The 12,788-nt window shown below is 40.5% G+C and overlaps 1 pseudogene; it reads right to left on the reverse strand.

The window, feature by feature from the left end:
• Window positions 1-469: 469 nt before the first annotated feature.
• Window positions 470-5,578, reverse strand: LOC129032900 (NFU1 iron-sulfur cluster scaffold homolog, mitochondrial-like; annotated as a pseudogene).
• Window positions 5,579-12,788: the final 7,210 nt, after the last annotated feature.

Consider the following 12,788-nt stretch of genomic DNA (forward strand, 5'->3'; position numbering starts at 1 on the left):
AAGTTGCTCTTTCAGTGAAATTGTTTTGGAAAATGAATTTTCAGATACATGACCCTCTTATTCTTTTAATCTTTCTGAACCTGCTCCCTCAATGTAAAATGAAGATAATAAGAATGCCTACATTGTAGGGTTATTGTAAGGATTACATAAAATAATAAATAGAAAGTATCAAGCACTGTGCCTAGAACATGGACAGTGATCAACAAATAAGTTACAGCTGATATTATTGACTCAATACATGCTTTTTGAATTAATGATATAAAAACCAGATGGTCAAATAAAATCAGTCAGTGGAAAATGATTAGCTATAGTGTGCCAGACATTTCCATAAGTTCTTCATTCGATCTTTTTTTTGGACTCTGAAGAAATGGCATATTTTATTAATCCTCAAGTTTGTCAGCATATTAATAATAACAGCTTGGTATATATTATCAATAAGTCCAACTGTTGTACCCAAAGAATATCCAGATTATTTTAAGGTGAGTTTGCTTCCTTTTCATCTGATTCATCATCCATACCCTGTTCTACACCTTCTGCCTCTGGAATATAAAACTGCAGCATGTTCTGAATTCCATTTTTCAGAGTAATGATTGAACTAGGGCAGCTGGTACAAGAACCCTGGAGTTTCAGTCATACGATACCATCTTCAAAGCCTTTGTAGATTACATCTCCTCCATCTTCTTGCACAGTTGGCCACATTCTAGTATCTAACACTTCTTTAATCAATGCCACAACTTCATCATCTTCACATCCTGCTTCTCCTGAAGATGTTTCCTCAGTAACTAGGGATAAACCAGATGCAAAGAAGTCCGTGGTTGTTGTGTAAATATCTGGTTTCAGTAAATTCCAGTCTAATTTTTCATTTTCCTTTGTGGCAGTGATGAAATCTGGCCCAAAGAAAACACTTTTTACTCCTTCAATCCTAAATAACTGCCTATCCAAAGGCGAGCGAAATGCTGCAGCTGGGGTGGGAAAATCCATGGGCCTTGTCTCAAAAACTGGTTTTCATGGTATAAACTTTAAACTGTTAGGATTTGAGATATCTTGTGTTTGAATAAACATATATCTCACTGGGTTACAAAAGCCGCAGGTAGTGGGAAAAGTAGTCTTTCTACAAATTGATGCAGAGGCTGTTTCCCTTTTTTTTGAGAGGAGTTTCACTCTGTCACCTAGGCTGGAGTGCAGTGGCGCCATCTCGGCTCACTGCGACCTCCGCCTCCCGGGTTCAAACAATTCTCTGCCTCAGCCTCCCGAGTAGCGGGGATTACAGGCGCCCACCACCACGCCTGGCTAATTTTCTTATTTTTGGTAGAGACGGGGTTTCACCATCTTGGCCAAGCTGGTCTTGAACTCCTGACCTCATGATCCACCCGCCTCGTCCACCCAAAGTGTTGGGATTACAGGCGTGAGCCACCACGCCTGGCCCAGAGGCTGTTTCTTAATGGTGTATAGATTCTTCAACAAATGATAGAATCACCTGCGCAGCCCCACGGCAACAGCCGCAGCTCCCCAGCCATGCCTGGCTTCTGCTGCCGTCTTTGTCCGAGAGTCTCCATCTTCATGCCACTGTGTAAAGTGGATACTATTATCTCTGCTTTCAGGTGAAGCATGTGAGGTTGAAACAGGTAAAGCAACTGTTCAAATAGTGAAGCATCTGCCTTTTGAATCCAGTGGTGGATCCCAGGGCAGTTTAACATGTTGGGTAAGTCAAGGCTGTGGATTCAGACAAACTTAGGTTCCTTCTGGGCTCCAACACCTACTTGACTTCTTTTTTTTTTTTTTTTTTTGGATGTATCATTTATTATCCTCTTTTAGTCTCAGTTCCCTTATCAACAAGGCTGGTATAATTACACCCATCTAAAAGGTGTGTGAGGCTCAAAGAAGATGATGGGTTGTCAGTTCCCACTTGGCTCCCCTTCTTCAGCACCCCACCACTTACTCAGTCCAGTGTGTTCCTGTGACTGTAGATTGACCTTTACTGTCAATAGTGTGTTCTGCCACATCTTCTGTGGGTGAAAGACTTTGATTGGCCTTTCCATGGTTTCTAGGGTATGTAGAGAAGCAGGTTGCCGTTTCCTGATACCATGTTCTGGCATATAGACAAAAATATAGTTCTTAGACTTATAATCAGGTTTTGTCCCCAGCAGAGTCACAATAACATGATCACCCACTCATCACTTGAGTACTGTCATGTTCCTTTGTCCTCTACAGGAGACCAGACGGTCAGGTTAGTTTTCTAAATGCCTTGGAGGAAACATACAGTTCCCCAGACCTTTAAATTAATTCCTCTCCCTTCTTGTTCCCTATATCCTATGGTTTTATGAATTACCTCATGAGCCCACCAAATGTGTCAGGAATGACAGACTGTACAACTTGTGGTCAGTGACTCGAAAGTGTCAGTAACCACTAAGACAGACATGAGCTTGATGCAAAGGCCCCCTCCCATAATTAAGCAACTATAATTCCTAATATTTATGAGCACAGTGCTATTATCATTGAGTTAAAATGAATTGAAGATTAACTTAATCTGCTTTAATTACAGATTTTGAGAAATCTAATGGACAATGTGCATTTGTCTGAGAATGAAGAAACAAATTGTAAGTCTAGTTTTCTCAGATAGATCTTCAACAAGTGACTTCACTGCTGTTGGCCTTAGTTTTATACTGTGAAAACTAAAATACTTTTTTAAGAATGTCTACCCAGCTTAGCTCAATAAAAATGGGTCTGATGAGAAAATAGATTTGAAAGGGTTTATGGAAAAAGGTGAAAGCATTATATTTATGCTAAGAAGCATCATGATTAGAAAAGTTGTCTTATTTTTGTGTAAAGAGCACTAGACCAGATATTCAGAAGGGCATTTAAAATTTGCTAATGTAGACAGAAGCTTATGGAAGCCAATTACTGTAGTAAGAAGCAAGAAGGAGTGCTGTAGAGTCATTTTTAGCAGATCTAGACACAGAGCCTTCAGTAAGCAACGATTATGAACAGGAAGCATTATAAAGCTCTGTTTCAGGGAAAGAAGTTTATCTAGCAGAATGAAAATTGCTCATGCCAATTAGGGATTTTAGTTTAGCCCGCTAATAGGGGTACACAATACACGGTAATGAATTCCTCTCTACACCCCACTTCTTGTGTCTCAAAAGATTGTTTACAAAAAAATCTAGAGTACAAAGAAAATGAGGAAAATCCAAGAATTATCAATGGACAAGATTGCACATAATACTGTTCCAGTTGACTGAACCTTCTTGTTAATTAAGCATTAATGGAATGCCCATGATTTATTTAATTATAGAATATCAGGACTTGGAAGGATCATAGAGAATGTCAAGTCCAAGGATCTGTATAATGCTCCCTGGAGAGCTTCTATTGATCCCCTTCAAGGGCCATCCCAAGAATAGGGAAAAAAACTGAGCAGGCAAGGTTTTGAGGCCCCTAACATACTATGCTCCCAACTTTAAGCTACAGTAGTTCTATTTTATATCTGATTAACACTTGGGCTTCTCTAAAAGATGTTGATGCCCTCAAAAATTATATGAATAGAGCTTACAGGTTTTTGGAGGATAATGGCAGCTGTCTAAATTAGAATCAATTCCTACATCCTCCAGAAAATGTGCAGACCATTAAAGAAAGCAAAGGAAACCACCCTCAACCATGCTATAGCATAATTAGGAGACAGAGATGACTAACATCATCAGCTCATATGTAAGTAGGGGAATAAATATTCAAAACAGCAAAGCCAGAGCCAGCTTCAGAACTCACACCCAAATGGAGCATCAAGCAGAGCCTGCATGGGAAAGAAGAGGACAGCAGGACCCTAGCTGTGATGAAAAACAAAATAAAGCACACCAGAGGGAAATGGCCTCACCCTCCATGGAGCAAAATGAAAGCATCTAAAACCTAGTGAACCACAACACAGGCTATGAATGGGGTTGGCTTGGTTATAAGGAAATTGAAAGGAAATGATCTGAGCGTGCACTGCTTCTGGGGAATAAGGAGGCAACCAACAGGGAAGATGTCTTTTGGAGTCTTCACGGTAAATGAAAAGACGGAAGCACAAGTTTGAATGTAAGGGTCTTAGGAAACAAAAAGCTCATAAAATTAGGAAGCTAATTATTTTTCCCCTCCCCCAAGCAGCCACCATTGAAGAAACTGTACTTCAGCATGTCAACAAAGAATGTGGTCTTGAATTAAGCAAGCTGGTAAAATATCCAAACTCCTTAACCAAAGTGCTCTGGGGTACAGAGCAGGGAGAGAGAAATCTCAACCAGCAAAAGGAGTCTACAAAATCTCCATGAAGAAGGTGACACTGGAGATGAGACAAGAAATTGTAATGGTAATTCTATTTGATGCCAGGTGCTGTGGCTCATGCCTGTAATCAGTCCCAGCATTTTGAGGGGCTGAGGTGGGGGGATCACTTGAGGTCGGGAGTTTGAGATCAGCCTGGCCAACATGGGGAAACCCTGTCTCTGCTAAAAATTTAAAAAGTGGCTGGGTGTGGTGGCATGCACCTATAGTCTCAGCTACTTGGGAGGCTGAGGCACGAGAATCACTTGAACTTGGGAGGTGGAGGTTGCAGTGAGCTGAGATCATGCCACTGCAATTCAACCTAGGCGACAGAATGAGACTGAAAACATTTTATGTGATGTAGTTTTAAAAGCCATGGGCTTTAGAATTACACAGATGATCAGGAGATTCTACCTGTTATGCTGTGTTATGTTACACACATATTTTGTTACTTTTTTCCAACAATATATTGCAAACATTATTTCACCATGTCATTATTTTTCTACATAACCATTTTAAATGATTTAATAGCATTTTATTATATTTATTGCACTGCTTTTACTTTATTTAATTTCCTCTTATAGAATCAAGTCATTTCTATTTTTTCTGTTATTAACAGCATCATAAAGGATATCCTTGTTGTGATATTTTTGTGCTCATCCACATTTTGCAGACACCAAAGGCAAATTTGAATATTATTGAATTGTGCTCCAAGAAAGCTGTGCTCATTTGCACTCTGGCTAACTGTGTAAGTAAGATAACAACCCTTTTCTGCTTGGCAACGGGTCCCATGTTTCTACAGTTATAGGACACTTTTCCTGAGCACTATCGTTAAAACGGGCAATGTCATTTTATCACTTCCTGCCCAACACATAAGCTTCATCATAATTCTCATGAGTGTTGAAGATTAAATAGAATGATACATGCAGTACACCACATAGTAAGTGCTTACTAATATTTTCCATCCCTCTAGTTTTCTTGAACCCAATTGTATTTCTTGCCTTACCATCTCTTAAAAACAAGTATTTTCATTTTTATTAACACTTTGTTGAAAAAGACTATTCTATTTTACCAAGGCTTGTGCTGCTTTTATTTCCAGATTTCACAAACAAGCCCACATCAGACAGTTTCTGCTGTTTCTGCAAAACTTCCCTCACCTGCTTCTTAGCCTTTTGGCTATCCTGGTGAAAGCCCTCTTGATTTCATTGGCTGCTCTGCAGAGGTCCAAGTATCTCTGTAACCAACAGAGCTTCCATTCCCTAGTCCTATTCATTGACCTGCTCCCCTGTTCCATAGTGGCAACTCATGAAGCAGAAATCTGCCTCCCCCTTTGTCATACTTACAATCTCTAGTCAGGGCCCAACTGACTCACTGGCCTGCTAAGTCAATGAATCATACACCACTGTGACTCAGCCCTTTTCCTTTTATTAAGATAATGAGGAAGTCTCTTCATAGAGTCATGGCATTTGTTATCAGAAAGAAAATTCACTGAGATGAGTTGATGAATATATTTTTATTCATTACAGAGAAAGGTCACATTAAGCTGAAAAATAGAAAATCAGAAACTATTTTATAGGTGATATTGGAGGAGATAAAATAGACCAACGTGCCCTTTTTGAGTGAAACAATTATTCTCTCCTCCCAAGTGAGATGTAATGACTGCAGTAGTGGGTGAATTATTGAACTGAAAATGTGGCTGGATGGTGTGAAAATAACAAAAAGCTATTAAATGTAATTTTAATCTCTGACACACTAAGAGGAATGACATAAAATTGAGCATCTAATGGTTTTATATTTTTATAAAGTAGTCAATCTCCTAGACTTAAGCTGCTTATGAACAAACTCTTTTTTTGAATTTCAAACTTTGATATTATGAAACATTTTTGGAAACTGTAGTATAATATAAAATATAGTTCATCTTTATCCCAGGCTCCTGTCACAGACGTCCTAAAACCCCTGGAATTCCCTGAGTGATAAGAGTGTCTTGTTATCCATAAGGAGCCCCTTTTGATCACACTCGAATTTATGTTAATGGAGGTACTTAGGTTGGGGTCTCTAGATAGCCTCAAGATGGGGGCTGGATACTAGAAAGACTAAGAGTTAAAGGGTTGGAACTTTCAGCCCTACCCACCTACCTCTGGGAGGGGGTAAGGAGGCCTGGAGATTAAACTCTATTTAAAAAAAAAACTCTTGAATAACAAGATTTGATGAGCTTCTGGGTTTCTGAATAGGTGGAGGTTCTGGGAGGGTGGCACACTCAGATAAGGCATGGAAGCTCCCCTCCACCCCCCTCAATACCCTGCCCTATGCACCTCTTTCATCTGGCTCTTTTGTTTTCTTTATAATAAACCAGGAAACATAAGTGATGTGTTTCCCCGAGTTCCCTGAGCCATTCTAACAAATCATCAAAACTAAGGAGAGGGTCATGGGAACCTGTGATTTATAGCTGCTCTGTCAGAAGCACTGGAGGCCCAGACTCATGATTGGCATCTGAAGTGGGCAGTCTTGTAGGATTAAGCCCTTAACTTGTGGGATCTGAACCTAACTGCAGGTAGATAGTGTAAGAATTGAATTAAATTGTAGGATATTCAGTTGGTGTTTGGAGAGTTGGAGAATTGCTTGATATCTGATCTCAGAAGTGTTGTGTAAGAGTATAGATTGTGTTTCCCAGAGAAGCTTAATATGTGAATATGGCATTATGTTAAGCATATGAAGACAAAATATGTTATCTACTTTTTAAAAGGTCATAATTACTTGGGCCCCAAATTCATGCATATGTTTCGTCATTCAATGTGTCTTCAATGTCTATCATGTAGCAGGTGCACTGGAGGAAATCAAAATGAAGAAAGTGCATCTTGTGCCCTCTGGAGGCACACAATGAAATGATCTCTCATTTTGATGTCACATTGTAGAGGCCTTGTCATGACTCACATCTTTCAAACACTCTTTCACATTTTTTTCACTTATATTTTATAGCAACAGTGAGGGAGATGTTGTCATCCTGTTTTACAGGTGAGAAAAGTAAGATTCAGAGATCTTAAATCATGTGCTCAATGTGGTATAGCTAGCAAGTGTCAAGGCCGGGATTTGAACTCATGTCATGTCACCACAAATCCAAACTCAATATTGGCCCAAGAAAATGCTCTAAAATTTCATTTGATATAAGTTCAAGTGTAAGCTGCTCCTTCCCTCTGACTTCAGAATTTACCATTTTGGAGAGGAAATGAAATCACAGGTGAAATTTTAGTAGCTAGACTGATTGGGTGTGTACTTGTGCTGCTTCCAAATGTCACAATCACTAGTGTTAATATTAACTAAGTATTAACTAAGTTGAGTAACTAAGGTTGGGGTGAATTTTATGTGTCAACTTGACTGGGTCATCCGGTGCCCAGAGATTTGATCAGACTTTATTCTAGGTATTTGTGTGATTTGGGGCAGGGATGGGCAGTAGAGTAAAGCAGATTGCTCTCCCTAATGTGGGTGGGCCTCATCCAATCTGTTGAAGCCCTGAAATGAACAAAAAGACAACCATCCTCCAAATAAGACAAAATCCTTCCTGCCTGACAGCCGTCATACTGGGACATCAGCTTTTTTCTGCTTTCAAACTGAAAATTGGCTCTTCATGGGCTTCAACCCTGCTGGCCTTCAGACTGGAACCACACCATTGAGTTTCATGGTTCTCAGGCTTTCAGAATCCAACTAGAACTACAACACTGGTTCTCCTGGGTTTCCAGACTGGACTCACCCTGGGATCTTGGGATTTTTCAGCCTGTATAATTACCTGAGCCAATACTTTTATAATAAATCTTACACACACACAAACACACACACACACACACACACACACACACACACACACCATATTGGATCTATTTCTCTGAAGATCCCTGACTAATATAATCAGCATGGCTTAATATTAAAGGAGAGTGAAATTAGCCATGCAGACAGCAAAGCTGGGGCAGTGCCGTTCAGAACTTTCTGTGATGATAGAATTGTTTTATAGCTGCACTATCCAGTATAGTAAGCACTAACCACATATGGCTATTAAACAACTGAAATAGCTAATGAGACTAAGGAACTGAATTTTTTAAATTTTTATTTTAATAAATTTAAATGTGTATTTAAATAGCCCCATATGACCAGTGGCTACCATATTGGACAACCCAAATTTAGAATTTCTCCACTTTATACTAATGATTCCTACTAACTGTGTGAGATGATAGATAGATAGATAGATAGATAGATACATGATAGATAGATTTAGACAGAAAGAGAGAGGGACAAACAGACAGAGATGGTCATTGTTTATTTTATATCTTTCCCACTAAAATGCAAAGCCATTTAGGGGAGAGAAACTGTTCATTTCATTCCCACTGTATCCTCAGCACCTAGAAAAGGACCTTGAAGGAAATTAGACCTCAATTAATATTTGTTAAATTAGTGATTTTGCCTACAAGTATTTAATAACAAGTAATCTTGAGGCAACGTGCTTTGACTAGCCAGATATACATTGGTCTAATTAGGGTTTTATTATTTTATGTTATTTTTGAGACAAAGTCTCGCAGTGTTGCCCAGGCTGGAGTGCAGTGGTGCAATCATAACTCACTGCAACCTCTGGGGATCAAGTGATCCTCCCACCTCAGCCTCCTGAGTAGCTGTGTTTACAGGTTCACCCCACCATACCCAGCTAATTTTTGTATTTTTTGTAGATAATGGGTTTCACTATGTTGCCCAGGCTGGGCTCAAACTCCTGAGCTCAAGCAGTCCACCCACTCTGCCTCCCAACATGCTGGGATACAGGCATGAGCCACCTCGCCCAGCCAAGAATATCAGTGCCTACCTATTACATATTTTTTGTCTTTATTTGCCCTGCATGGTCTGAGCCATCATTCTAGTTTGTTAAATTTAGGCAAGACTTTGGGATTTTCAAATGTGAGATGCTGTCTTCAGCTCTGGAAAGTCTGAGCTGAGAAAACATTTGGGGAAGCAGCTGAGTGGCATGAACATACTGAAGAATGTGTGAATCCAAGTACATGGGCCACAAAAGGGTGATGTATATAAGCCTGGTCCCACTGTGCTCTTTGAGAAAAGATTGAGACATCACTTTGCTCTATCAGCTGGAGCCTCTTGACTTCATAAGGATAAAAGTGTTTCTGAGTGGTTATAACTGGCTGGCTCTGTGGCTTTCCTGCTTCCTCCTCCTCTGCGTGGAACTTTATAGCTTTGTAGTGGAAGGGTAATTACTCCAGAGAGTAATGACCACAGGCTGTGATACTGTTATTTCAAATAGAAAACCAATGCCAGCTTGCACAGGTGCAGCAGATCTGGGAGCCAAACATGGGGCTTCTCTGACTGGGTCCCCCACGTGGAGGAAGCAGGGAGCAAGGGATGACTCCATCTGCTGAGAAAGATGCCCCTCAGCCTCTTTTTTTCTTCTTCTATTCATAGTACCAGCCCCATTCCCCCAGTCCTTTCTAAAAGACCAGAAATTACAGATCTGGGAAGTAGCCTGCATTAGTCCATTTCCATACTGCTATGAAGAAATACCCGACACTGGGTAATTTATGAAGAAAAAGAGGTTTAGTTGAGTTATAGTTCCACATGGCTGGGGAGGCCTCACAATCATGGCAGAAGGTGAAGGAGAAGCAAAGGCACATCTTACATGGCTGCAGGCAAGAGCATGTGCAGGGGAACTGCCCTTTATAAAACCATCAGATCTCATGAGACTTAGTCACTATCATGAAAACAGCACAGGAAAACCTGTCCCCATGATTCAATTACCTCCCAGTGGGTCCCTCTTATGACGTGCAGGGATTATGGGAGCTACAATTCAAGATGAGATTTAGGTGGGGACACAGCCCACCATATCATGACCCTTCTGGTATTAACCCAGAGGACCTGAAATCACCAGCATCATGCACGGTTCTATTTCTCTGGGAAGCCTGGAATGAGACAAACATGGATAGGGAGCTTTGCCTGGGCAGAATAGTGATGGCTGATCTTCTGAGTGTTTGCATTTATTTTATAACTCATCATAATGAAGACAGAATTGTTTGGGTGTGCAAGACAAGATGGAAAACCAAGATCTGATATGCTGTGGAGTTATCGGGTCCTTTTTTGTCCCATGCATGGTGGCCTCATGAAAATGGGAAAGAGGAGAGTCATTAGTAGTGCTTCTACATTCTCCTTTGGTTCTTTCTTTCTTTGTTTTGTTTTGTTTTGAGACAGAGTCTCACTCTGTTGCTCAGGCTGGAGTGTAGTGGCATGATCTCGGCTCACTGGAACCTCTGCCTCCCAAGTTCAAGCGATTCTCCTGCCTCAGCCTCCCAAGTAGCTGGGATTAAAAGCATGTTCCATCACACCCGGCTACTTTTTGTATTTTTAGTAGAGACAGGGTTTTGCCATGCTGGCCAGGCTGGTCTCAAACTCCTGACCTCAAGTGATTCACCTGTCTTGGCCTCCCAAAGTGCTGGGATTACAGACGTGAGCCACCATGCCCGGCACGTTATTTCTTTATTGTCAAAGGCCTTCAAACATCCATTCCCTTGAAAGTCACCTAATTAACTCATTCACATTAAGGAATTGAGGCACTGAGATATTATTTCTTCCAGATAAGGAAATAGCAGGTGTAAAAACTCTTCAACATTAGGGAGAAGTTGACTAATGGTGGATCATAGGCATCCACTCATGGACAGGTGGGATGAGCCAGGCTTTCCCAGGGCCTTTACTCACAGGTATGCTGGGATGCCCATTGCACATTCCCACTAGATATGACCTTTATCAATACCTGCTCTGCACCTACAAAAGTGTATTTTTCTCCCAGCCCTCCTTGAAGGCTCAAATTTTTGGGTCACTGGGATGCTCCTTCATATCAATCACAACCCAGCTAGGGCCACAGGAGCTGTTCAGAAGGCTAGATGGCATTTGCTGGCCAAAAGGAAACTGGTCCCATCACTTTGAACCTATCCCATTGAGAAGATTTAATCTTATTACCAAATATAAAAAGGAGAACAAGTACATCTGTATATACATACATAGATACAATAATAAGGACAGTTGGAACTCCCTACTTAGGTTCTAAAGAATATTCACTTATACTTTTTCAAAGTGGCACAGATGCAAAAATTGGACAGGCTGCATAGAGGCCCCATGCTGGCCATTAAAAACAATTCTGCTCCAGATGCTGTTAACAGAGATCACTCAGTGGTAATCAGCCAGTGGATAGCTGGTATGGAGGGTCCCAGATTGCTTCATTCTACATCCTGTGCCTGGGAAGAATAGATGGAAAGCTTGGCTCAGCTAAGACCATCAGCCAGAGCACCTGCACATGGCCTCTCCCGCATGGCACATTCAGGGTAGTCAAACTTCTTCAATGGTAGCTAATGACTCTTGGAAGCTGCAAGTCTTCTTATGATCTAATCCCAGAACATCACTTCTTCTGCCTTTCACTGGTCAAACAAGTCACCAAAGCAAGTCACTGGGATGCTTCCAGTGGAATTAGAAGGCAATTCTCAAAGAGTAGCAATCAATCTGTGACTTTAAAGAAAAAGTCTGGTTTATTGTGGTAAGAAAACACATAGCATAAAATTTACCATCTCAACCATTTTTAAATGTATAGTTCAATTAAATACATTCACATTGTTGTGAAACAGATCTCTAGAACTTTTTTCTCTTGCAAAAATGAAGCTCTATATCCACTAAATATTTATTCCCCCTCTTCCCTCCCCAGTATTTGAAAGTCGCCTTTCTACTTTCTGTTGGTATGATTTTGACTACTTTAGATACTTCATATACATAGAATCATATAGTATGTGTCCTTTTGTTACTGGCCTATTCAGCAAATTTCATCCATGTTGTAAAACGTGACAAGATTTCTTCCTTTTTAAGGCTGCATAATATTCTATTGTATGTATATACCACATTTTCTTTATCCATTCATTTGTCAGTGGACATTTGGACTGCTTTCACTTCTTGGTTATTGTGAGTAGTGCTGTGATGAACATGGGTATACAAATATCTCTTTGAGGTCCTGCTTTGAACCCTTTTGGATATATACCCAGTAGTAGGATTGCTGGATCATGTGGTAATTCTATTTTCAGTTTTTTTGAGGACTTCTGTCATGACTGCTTTTACTCTACAAAATCAGCTTTGTTATTTTGGGCATGCTACTTAACTTTCTGAGCCTCTGTCCTCCCTGTGCATTATTTACTTTACAGGGTTTAGATAACAATTAACCAAATAGTATATGTAAAATGTGATTATAAAGACACACTGGAAAGTCTGGGCATGGTGACTCATGCCTGTAATCCCAGCACTTTGGGAGGCTGAGGTGGGTGGATCACCCGAGGCCAGGAGTTTGAGACCAGCCAACCTGACCAATATGGTGAAACACCGCCTTTACTAAAAGTACAAAAAATTAGCCAGGCATGGTGGTGGGCATCTGTAATCTCAGCTACTCTGGAGGCTGAGACAGGAGAATCACTTAAACCTGGGAGGCGGAAGTT

The sequence above is a fragment of the Pongo pygmaeus genome, chromosome 2, assembly GCF_028885625.2.
Source record: "Pongo pygmaeus isolate AG05252 chromosome 2, NHGRI_mPonPyg2-v2.0_pri, whole genome shotgun sequence".
NCBI lineage: Eukaryota > Metazoa > Chordata > Mammalia > Primates > Hominidae > Pongo > Pongo pygmaeus.